Genomic DNA, 12,345 nt, shown 5'->3' with positions numbered 1-12,345 from the left:
TCCTAATAGGAAGGGCTTTGGTAAAAACTGATCCACTCCAGTTGTCCAGTACACTAGATATGCTCCACAGAGACTGGCAAACTTTTTTTCTATGAAGGGCTAGATAGTAAATATTTTAGAGTTTGCAGTCCATACTATCTCTGTAACAACTACTCAGATTGACATTTGTATCATGAAAGCGGCCATAGACATAAACAAATGGGTGCAGTTATTTTCCAATAAAACTTTATTTACAAAAATAGGCAGCAAGCTGGATTTGGCCCTTTGGTCATAGTTTGCTGAACCCTGCTCTAGAATGTGAGTGACGGACATGCATTCATAAGGAAACACTTTCTAAGTCATCTTCTTGAAATAGTTTAACTACCAAATAAGGGAAGAGTCACTAAATACTTCAGTGTTTTTTTCTAGAAATGTAACTAGATATTTCCTTTTCAAAATGAAGAAATTAAAGATATTTCCTTTTCAAAATGAAGAAATTAGGCTGCCCAAATTCTCTTCTTAACTGTATGTGTCTCAATGAACTTTTAATCCTAGTGATATAAAACATACACTAAGGAATTAAACTATACTTGAGGATATTAAAATGCTGAATTTGTATATAACCTAATCTCTCAAATAATATATTTTTTGGTCAAAAGTCCATTTACCACAGCATACTTCAAAAGCTGAATTTATCCACCTAAATTTATCTATTTAAATGTACTCTGTAATTGCACAAGAATAAAGAAAATTGAAATTGATGTAGAATCTTTTTCTGATAATCATTAATTTTAAAAACACCTTCTATAATATGGTTATGCAAATTTTTAGGTTACTTGTTGGAAAAGGCAAGAGAAAAACAAGCAAGAAAATTACAGTTTCACAATGATATTTTTTATATTAGGTTTCCTTCTTCCCTTTGGTAAGATTATATTTACCATGAAATTTGCATTTATTTGAAAGGCCACTGTATTTTAAGTCCAAAAATACTGCTTTCATCTTTATCAGTTTTACTAAACTTGACATCTTTGTTTGCTTGATTGTCATTCTCTATTACCCTCTGAAAAAACAAAGTAAAGTAAAATTACTTTTTTTTTGAGTTCTCACAACACTACTACTAAAATTCAGAGAGTATAAATATCAGTAAAAGTGGCATTTAAATGCATACTTAGACTCCATACCCATAGATTCTGCTATTGTATGTTTGGCACAGGGATTAGAAATCTGATTTTTTTTTTTAGTAAGTGTGGTGGCCTATGGGCTAAAAGCTGGGACACATTCAAAATGAGAAGTAGGCTATAAAAGGTGCTATCAGTAAGGTCGAGTATTAGAAAAAAAATAATGAAGTTCACTGTATGCACACTTTTCAAAATTTTGGTAGTTCTGTTTGCTAGAGAAAACTAAAAAAACAATTGTATAAGAAATGAGTTCTTTAATTATTTCAGCTTAATTATCCCAACTGACCCAAGAACAATGGAAGAAATACCATTTATATTTTATATATATGTATTACAAACCCACAAATTAAATCACCTTATTTGGGCACACATACACACAAAATCTTAATTTTCTAAGTGGACAATCATTACTTCAGAACTCAGACTTTATTGTGCATCATATGCAGATTTACCTTATTTTTTTCTTACCTTACTTTTTAAAGAAACCCACATATTTAGGAAGAGTAGATTTGTGACTAAGATTGATTTTACCATGGAGTCTCACAAGTTAATTCCTACCTTATACTGCTGCACACCAAGCATAATAAAAAAAGAATAATTTGCCCTTGTCCAAGGAGTTTTCTGTCTAACAGTTTATCATTGAAGTTCGTAGAAAAAACAGGAAAAATCTAACACCTTTTATTATTTATTTCATTTATAAATATCATAAGGGAAGAGTAAAAGAATCTAAATGAATAGAAAGCATATTCAATCATTTCTCATCTCACACCAAATAAAGTTTATTACTCTGATTTCATACCACAGACTTAAGGAACTGTATCATCTCAATGGTCTTCCAGATTGAGAATGAATGCTTCATTAAATTTAAATACAGTAACCTAATAAAAACAGTAAAACTAGAGAGAATAATGACTAAAATTAAAAGGAACAAACATATCACCCCTTAGAATGTATTCAACTTCTTGATAAAATAAGAAAATTAAAATGCACTATTGTATAATAAATGCAAAGAGTTATGGAAAGGCACGTGGATATAATAAAATCAAATTTAATTTGCGAGCTATTTTGAAAATAAGAATCTTGTTAATTGCTTTTGAAATTTGGAGTGTGCAAGGAAGAACAAATAATAAAGATCCCTAGGTCACCGGCATTCCAATCACCAGTAATTATTAATGTATCTTGGTAATTACTGGTGATTGGAATGCGAAAGTTGGAAACGAAGAAGGGTCAGTAGTTGGAAAATATGGCCTTGGTGATAGAAACAATGCCGGAGATCCAATGATAGATTTATGCAAGACCAACGACTTCTTCATTGCAAATACCTTCTTTCACCAGCATAAACGGCGAATATACACATGGACCTCACCAGATGGAACACACAGAAATCAAATTGACTACATCTGTGGAAAGAGACGATGGAAAAGCTCAATATCATCAGTGAGAACAAGGCCAGGGGCCGACTGTGGAACAGACCATCAATTGCTCATATGTAAGTTCAAGCTGAAACTGAAGAAAATCAGAGCAAGTCCACGAGAGCCAAAATACGACCTTGAGTATATCCCACCTGAATTTAGAGACCATCTGAAGAACAGATTTGATGCATTGAACACTAGTGACCGAAGACCAGACAAGTTGTGGAATGACATCAAGAGCATCATCCATGAAGAAAGCAAGAGGTCATTGAAAAGACAGGAAAGAAAGAAAAGACCAAGATGGGTGTCACAGGAGACTCTGAAACTTGCTCTTGAGCACTGAGCGGCTAAAGCAAAAGGAAGAATTGATGAAGTAAAAGAACTGAACAGAAGATTTCAAAGGGCCTCTAGAGAAGACAAAGTAAAGTATTATAATGACGTGGAAAGCGCTGGAGATGAAAAACCAAAAGGGAAGAACATGCTCGGGGTTTCTCAACCTGAGAGAACTGAAGAAAAAAATCAAGCCTCAAGTTGCAATAGTGAAGGATTCCATGGGGAAAATATTAAACGACACAGGGAGCATCAAAAGAAGATGGAAGGAATACACAGAGTCATTATAGCAAAAAGAATTAGTCGATGTTCAACCATTTCAAGAGGTGGCATATGATCAGCAACCGATGGTACTGAAGGAAGAAGTCCAAGCTGCTCTGAAGGCATTGGCAAGAAACAAGGGTCCAGGAATTGATGGAATATCAATTGAGATGTTTCAACGAACAGATGCAGTGCTGGACGTGCTCACTAGTCTATGCCAAGAAATATGGAAGATAGCTTCCTGGCCAACTGACTGGAAGAGATCCATATTTATGCCTATTTCTAAGAATGGTTATCCAGCCGAATGTAGAAATTATAGAACAATATCATTAATATCGCATGCAAGCAAAATTTGCTGAAGATCATTCAAAAATGGCTGCAACAGTATATCGACAGGGAACTGCCAGAAATTCAGGCCAGTTTCAGAAGAGGACGTGGAACCAGGGATATCATTGCTGATGTCAGATGGATCCTGGCTGAAAGCAGGGAATAGCAGAAGGATGTTTACGTGTGTTTTATTGACTGTGCAAAGGCATTCGACTGTGTGGATCATAACAAATTATGGATAGTACTGCGAAGAATGGGAATTCCAGAACACTTAATTGTGTTCATGAGGAACCTTTACATAGATCAAGAGGCAGTTGTTCAGACAGCACAAGGGGATGCTGATTGGTTTAAAGTCAGGAAAGGTGTGCGTCAGGGTTATATTCTTTCACCATACCTATTTAATCTGTATGCTGAGCAAATAATACAAGAAGCTGGACTATACGAAGAAGAATGGGGTATCAGAATTGGAGGAAGACTCATTGACAACCTGCGTTATGCAGATGACACAACCTTGCTTGCTGAAAGTGAAGAGGACATGAAGCACTTACTAATGAAGATCAAAGACCACAGCCTTCAGTATGGATTACACCTCAACATAAAGAAAATAAAAATCCTCACAACTAGGCCAATAAGCAACATCACCATAAACAGAGAAAAGATCGAAGTTGTCAAGGATTTCATTTTACTTGGATCCACAATCAAGAGCCATGGAAGCAGCAGTCAAGAAATCAAAAGATGCATTGCATTGGGCAAATCTGCTGCAAAGGACCTCTTCAAAGTGTTGAAGAGCAAAGATGTCACCTTGAAGGCTAAGGTGCGCCTGACGGAAGCCATGGTATTTTCAATCACATCATATGCATGTGAAAGCTGAACAATGAATAAGGAAGACCGAAGAAGAGTTGACGCCTTTGAATTGCGGTGTTGGAGAAGAATATTGAATGTACCATGGACTGCCAAAAGAAGGAACAAATCTGTCTTGGAAGAAGTGCGGCCAGAATGCTCCTTAGAGGCAAGGATGGCGAGACTGCGTCTTACATACTTTGGACATGTTGTCAGGAGGGATCAGTCCCTGGAGAAGGACATCATGCTTGGCAGAGTACAGGGTCAGCAGAAAAGAGGAAGACCCTCAATGAGGTGGATTGACACAGTGGCTGCAACAATGAGCTCGAGCATAACAAGGATTGTAAGGATGGCACAGGACTGGGCAGTGTTTCGTTCTGTTGTGCATAGGGTAGCTATGAGTCAGAACTGATTCGACATCACCTAACAACAGCAGGTCACCGGCTGTGACAATTGGGTGGATATTGATTTAAAAAAAAAAAAAAAAAAGACCAAGTCTGTTGCCACCGAGTTGATTCCAACTCATAGTGACTCTATAGGAGAGAGTAGAACTGCCCCATAGAGTTTCCAAGAAATGCCTGATGGCTTTGAACTGATTACCTTTTTGTTCGTGGCTGTAGCACTTAACTACTATGCCACCAGGGTTTCCAGTGATTGCTTTCATTAAAATGAACAACAATGGAAGAGAAGTAGGATGTGTTTTTTGAGGAAAGTAGAGACAAAGATCAGTGTTTTGACTCAATGAGTTTGAGGTGCTTGGAACTCTAGTGGATATGCTGAGTAGGAAGTTGACCACATGAAAATGGAGTTCAGAAGAATCTGGACTGGAGATGCCTTCAACACTGTTTCCTAGCCTTCAGACACGAACAGCCAATGCCTACTGGATGTCTCTTCTTGGGTATTTCAAAAGCACTGAAAATTTAGTAAATTCAATTCCTAACCCAAAATATGATTTAGCAAAATCTAGTTATCATCCATTGTTCCCCATTTTATCACTAAATAGCATTTCCAAACATCTAGTTCTACAAGCCAGAAATTAAGGAAAGTCTTTCCTGCAAGCTATCTCTGACATTTAGGAATTTCAAGAAACTCGAGGGTCATCATAGACACTCTCATTTTCTCTGCTGCCATGAGAGACAAATCTGTCAGTTTTGCCATCTAAACACTGCTAAAATCCATCTGATTTCTCCATCTCAACCTTCACTTCCTTAATATAATATCCTCCTAAATGGTCTCTTTGCATTTACTCTTTCTGCTTGCAATGTAATCTCCTAATTGAATCCAGAGTTATGTTTTGAAGACATGGATCTGATCATGTAGCTCTCATGCTTAAACATTCTATAATAATGGATTCCGTGGGATTTTAGGATAAAGATCTAATCCTTAAACTAGGCTGCAAATCTGCAAAATTGATTCTTTGCCCATTTCCTGATTTACCTTGTTGTACTCCCCCTTCTTTCATTCTAGCGCCAATGACCTATTTTTTTTATTCAAGTAAATTGCTGAATAGAATCTTAGTAAATGACTAAATAGAATTGTTATTTAGAAAAAATACAATATACTCAGTGAGTGTAAAAAAGTTTCTCTCATCTGGTAAGGATTTCTCTGAAGATGCTGTATTTGGACTGAGATCAGAAACAAGCAGAAGCTAACTTGTTGAAAGAAAGCATTGAAGGTTGAGGTGACAGCATGATAAAGGTTCTGAGACAATATGTAAAGGCCCTATGGAACAGAGCAGAACTTCCCCATAGAGTTTCCAAGAAGTAGCTGATGGATTCAAACTACTGACCTTTTGGTTATCAGCTAAAGCTCTTAACCACTTCACTATCAGGGCTCCGACACAATATATAAGACTTTTAATTTTTTGGCCACATACGGTGAATTACAGGTTATTTTTGTAATAGTACCTTAATTCCTTTGAAAGTTTATCTCCTTTCCCATACTGGCATCTGTAGGGAGTGTTGACCAAGATTCCATGCCTTCCCCTTGTCAGGGAATGTGTCTGTAATTCAAGCTACACCGATCACATGCTTTCTCCTTGAAATGTGAATTTTGAACAGAGTGCATGGTTATTTGATTGATACTAATGAACATATCTCTTTTGCTCAAATTGTGTCCATAGTACTAAACACAGTACGTGTCACAAACTGAAACCTCAATGTACAACTGACTAAATACGTAAATGAATTAGCTAAATAGATGCTATTTGATATCATGATAATGACTAAGTCTTTTAAGTAGTTTTTGTAGAATATGCATAGTATGGGAACATTTAAGGGGTGAACAATAAAAGAAAAATGCAGAAGAGCACTTAAGCCAGTAGGAAGAAACCAGGATTCTGGTGAGTCATGGAAGCTGCAGGAAGAGAATGTTACAAAAAAAATTGGTCACGCTACATCGCATAGATCAAAACAGCCAAGGATTGACAAAAAATGGTGCGATTGAGCAAAAAGAAGGTTATTAAAAACTTTGGGAGAAAATCTTGGAGACTTAATTGGAAAGACAAGAACCTAGACACAGAAAGTGTTTATTGTCTTCAACATGGTTAGTTTGGAAATGTCCACAGGAGACAAGGTAGCAGTTGGATAGTACCAAGAATTCTAGGAGTTTTTCTTTTGTTTATCACAGTTTTTTCATGCTACTCTTGTGAACCTATTTATGTTTAAATTTACAAGTAAAAATTTAGAATTGAAGGACAATTTAATGCCATAGGTAAGAGTCAGTTGACTGAGTGAGAACAGGAAGGGGAGGAAAGTCATTATTTTTAGACAGGAAGGAACACCTCTTTCATTCTGAGGAAGAATGGTTGTGGGTACAAACAAACATATAGGTTTAGAAATGAAAATTTGAGGGGGGTTTATCTCCTTGGTATCAGGAGACAAGATCATCTGGCCATTAAAGTAATCTAGGCAAAAAGATGCTGATGGAGTGGCATGGTGCCACTAATAATGGAGAGGAATGGAAAGATGGGAGAAAAAGTCTAGAAATTAAAATGACAGGTAGCATTGGATCCAGGCTTTGTGGGGCCTAAAATTTAATCATATTTTGCTTTTTTGTGAATGGAATACAAAATTACAAACACAAAAATACGTTTATGGCCTTGGGAGGTGCCTGTGTATATGTGTGTGTGTGTGTGTGTGTGTGTGTGTGTGTGTGGCGGCGGGGGAGGGGTGGGCATCCTGAAGTTTATGCTTTTTTCTTTAGCCTCACGGCAAATCTGCTTCTCACTATAGGACTTGATGAATTTGGTAGGAGTTGAATGCAATAGTTTGCATTTCTAGAGAAGAATGATCTAGCTGCATCATGGGTAATGGATTGGAGGTGAGATGTAGAAATGAGGAAATAAACAAAAGAAAGGAGAAAAAGAGAAAGAAGACTAAACATATGAAAGACAATGTTTTCCTCTCAAAAAACAAGCCTAATTGGCCATGTAATGAATTCCTTCATTGCCAAAGGCAAATTAACATTTTCAGTTTTTGCCAAAACCTAATAAATAATAGTCATGCCCCATTTTAAATCATGAGTACTGAATATTACTAGTTTATGATATCCATTTGCCTGGTGTCTCACCATAAAATAAATTTAATAGAACACCTTAAGGTGAATTCCGAAATGATGCAGAATAAATACACATGTGATGTCAATATTTTTTTTAAGGTATATTCAACATGAACAAGATTGTTTAGAAGTAACATGTGGCCTTATTTTTATCTATTTATTTTGAAATTGTGTTGGAATAATTGTAGATTCTTATGCAGTTATTAGAAATAATACAGAAATATTCTTGTATGCTTTTCCCAGTTCCCTGCAATGATAACATTTTATAAAACTATAGTCTAATATCACAATCAAAATATTGACATTGGCAAGAATCACTTTTTCTATCCAATTTTATTCATATCTCTCCAGTTCTATTTGTATTCGTGTGTGTGTGTGTATATTTGGTACTATTCAATTTTATCACCAGTGTAGGCTCATGTATCCACCACTATGGCAAAGGTACTGAATAGTTTCAACACTACGTGCACAATATATTTTAAAGTAAAATTATACAAACTATTTTACTTATCATACGAGGAAAATATATATATATATATATATTTTTTTTTTTTCCTTTTAGTTTTACTAAACAACCAAGTCATAAATTGGTGAACTTAAACAGCAGGAACTTCTGACATAGCACCATGCTTGACATCTTTATTTTATTTCACGCAATGAAATGTTAACTTCAAATAGTGGATACAAATCAGAAGTGAAAAGACTGGTTTCTAATATACGCCAACTGGTCAGAAAGTAAACCAAAAAAAAAAAAAAATCAAACCATTGCAGTCAAGTCAGTAATCGCCTGAGACACAGCACAACGGACATTGTACATGAGCTGATTCCTGATTATAATCATGTCTATGCATGGACATCTGGGGCCCGTGCAAGGTGATCTTTCCCGCTCTATTTAAAATCAAAACAACAACAATTAAAAAATAAAGTATGATTTCATAAAAAAGAGCTTTTATTTTTTATTACATTTATTTTTTATAACAGTGATGTATTTTACTAACAGAAACTTTTATGCAAAGTACATGCTTAAAGTATAAGCATTTAAGTTTCAGAGTAGCCAGAATATCCAAGAACACAGTAATATAAATATGTGAAGAGTTAGGTCATGTTGAAATGCAGCAAGATATATTTTGTAATTGCCAAGAATACATTTATATGAAGTGCATGTTTAAAGTGCAATTATTCACGTAACAGATTATTCAGAGTACGTTCTGAATAAATATGCAAATATATTTTGTACTTGTATTTTTAAAGGACCATTCTTTAAAAGAGAATTACTATTTGTATTTGCAATATTTTCTTTGATTTTATTATGGAAAATTTCAGAAAGAGAGAAAAAAAGTGGAATACCTCTACCATACTCTCTTCCACAAGAAAGTTTGTCCTATGGCAGAAATCCGACTCGCACTGAGTGAAGAAATCTGACTCTTCACTTCCCTTTTTGAGGTTCATAAGATAGCCTTTAGCATAGTTCAACCCCATGGACATTGCTATGGTGACTGTGGTCATCCCTGAAGCTGAAAAACTCCACGGAGACTGAAACATCGCTCTGACCAGATGACTATGGGCTCCATTTCCCAGCCTTAGATAGAGTGCTCAGGGCATCTATATGTCTTGGTAGGTTTTTTCTGTGGAAATGTGTTAGTTGTATTCATGTTCCCATTTAGTATCAGACATCATTGTGAATTAGCCAGAAGTTGGACATTGGAAATCCATATTTATGAAACAGATAAATAAATGTGTAACTATGAAAATATGAGGAAAAATAGAACTTATCTTGGAAATGACCACTTAGTGGCTAAAGATTGGATTGGAGACATTGAAACAACTCAGAAATTTTGATAATTGTGATGTGATTTTGTAAGAAACATCCTAAGTTGTAAGGAAATACACACATAAGTCTTTAGGGGTAACAGGACACCACGTCTACAACTTATTCTCAAAAGGTTCAGACAAAATAATGTATGTGTGTTTGTGTATGTATACGTGTGTGTTGGGGATCTTTGTGGGAGAGGATGATAATGTAAATGTTAACATTTGGGAAATCAGAATTTTTGAACTATTTTTTACAAATTTAACGTAAGCTTGGTTATTATGTCAAAATACAAAGTTAAAAAGATAAAATAAAACAACTGGAAAACCAAATGATAGTTTTTTTTCTTTCATGTTGTAGGGGTTATTTTTGGTGGTGCTAGGGGTAGGACTTGTGGGATGAAAGGGGAACGCTTGGATATATGTTCCTTCAGGGAATAGACATACAAGAAACAAACAAGATCTAACTAAAAACCAATGAGGCAGATTAAAATTAAAATTGATCTCAAATGATGCTAATGTTATCTTTCTTTTTTGACCCCACTGCCACTCTTACCATGGTTTGAATCCTAATATCTTATCTGGAATTGGCCTAACGGTCTCCTATAGATATTCCTGTTGCCACATCTACTAGTGTTTACATTAATATTATAAATCATCGGGTTTCAGAATATTTCTATATCTCTTCGCAATTGCACAAGATTTAAGCATCTAAATCTAACCATTCTGGTGGCGTAGTGGTTAAGAGCTATGGCTGCTAACCAAAAGATTGGCAGTCCGAATCCACCAGGCACTCCTTGGGAACTCTATGGGGCAGTTCTACTCTGTCCTATAGGGTCACTATGAGTCAGAATCAACTGGATGGCAACAAGTTTGTTTGTTTGTTTTAAGTGTCTAGAGTTAGAGAATGAGTCTTATTTAACCTTATATTCACGAAAGATAAAGATCTAACTAAAAGGCAGAGTGATTTATTAAATTGTGCTAATTTGGCTAGAAATCACACAAAGTAGGAAATTATTAACTTGCAGGGATTTTATAAATTATTAGTAAAAATATGATCACAGCACAAAACATCAGAGAAACTATACACTCATTTTGTGCTTCATTAATAAGAAATCTGAAGTTAAAAGAGCTTTGGAGATTAACTTCATTGAAAAATGCCATACACTCAATTGGTTGCTTCTTGGTATACTGCCAAAATCAGAATCCTGGAATGGAAGGACCATCAGTCTGAACCCATTTGTTTTCTCTCTTTTAGAAAAAGTACATTAGTAAATTTCTTATAGTATTTGTTTAGATCAAAATTTCAAAACAGCTGAAGAATATGAACATGCGTAGAGAGAAAACAAACATATAAAGGGGAAACTAGAAGTTTCCCCATGTTCTAACCATTTGCAAGAATGAGATAAAAGAATAGTATGAAAAATGAACACCAGCTAAGACAAACTTTAAAATACATCCCCTTATAAGAATATGTATGTTGTTGATGTTGTTAGGTGCCACTGAGTCTGTTCCAACTCATAGCAACTCTTAAGTACAACCGAGGGGAGCAATGCCAGGTCCTGCATCTTCTGCACAATAGTGGTTACGCTTGAGCCCCTTGTTGCAGCCACTGCATCAAACCATCTTACTGAGGGTCTTCCTCTTTTTTGCTGACTCTCTACTTTGTCAAGCATGAAGTCCTTCTCCAGAGACTGTTCCCTTCTGATAACACATCTAAGGTAGGTGAGATGAAGTCTCACCATCCTTGCTTCCAAGGAGCATTCCAGCAGTACTTCTTCCAAGACAGGCTTACTTGTGCTTCTGCCACTTCATGGTATGTATAATACTATTCACCAACACCATAACTCAAAGGCATCAATTGGACTTTGCTCTTGTTCAGCTTTTACATGCATATTAGGTGATTAAAAATACCATGATGTGGCCAGAGGCACCTTAGTCCTCAAAGTGACATCTTTGCATTTTAGCATTTTAAAGAGGTCTTTTGCAGCAGATTTGCCCAAGGCAAATTGCAAATGCATACTTTGATTTCTTGACTACTGCTTCCATGGGCGTTGATTGTGAATGCAAGTAAAATGGAATTCTTGACAATTTCAATATTTTCTCTGTTTAGCATGATGTTGTTTATTGGTCCAGTTGTGAGGATTTTTGTTTTTTTTTTATATTGAGGTTTAATCCACCCTGAAGGCTGTGGTCTTTGATCTTCATCAGTAAGTGCTTCAAGTCCTCTTCACTTTCAGCAAGCAAGGTTGTGCCACCTGCATAATGCAAATTGTTAATGAGTCTTCCTCCAATCCTGATGCCCATTCTTCTTCATGTAGTCCAGTTTCTTGGATTATTTGTTCAGCATACAGACTGAATAAGTATGGTGAAAGGATACAGCCCCGATGCACACCTTTCTGATTTTAAACCATGCAGTTTCCCCTTGTCCTGTTTGAACAACTGCTTCTTATTCCATGTACAGGTTCTTCATGAGCACAATTAGGTGTTCTGCAATTCCCATTCTTCACAATGTTGTCCATAATTTGTTATGATCCACACAGTCCAGTGCCTTTGCATAGTCAATAAAACACAGGTAAACATCTTTTTGGTATTCTCTGCTTTCAGCCAGGGTCCATCTGATGTCAGCAATGATATCCCTCTTTTCACAT

The sequence above is a fragment of the Loxodonta africana genome, chromosome 4 (genome assembly GCF_030014295.1).
Source record: "Loxodonta africana isolate mLoxAfr1 chromosome 4, mLoxAfr1.hap2, whole genome shotgun sequence".
Lineage (NCBI taxonomy): Eukaryota > Metazoa > Chordata > Mammalia > Proboscidea > Elephantidae > Loxodonta > Loxodonta africana.
The sequence above is the reverse complement of the archived record's forward strand: the minus strand, read 5'-3'. Positions refer to the sequence as shown.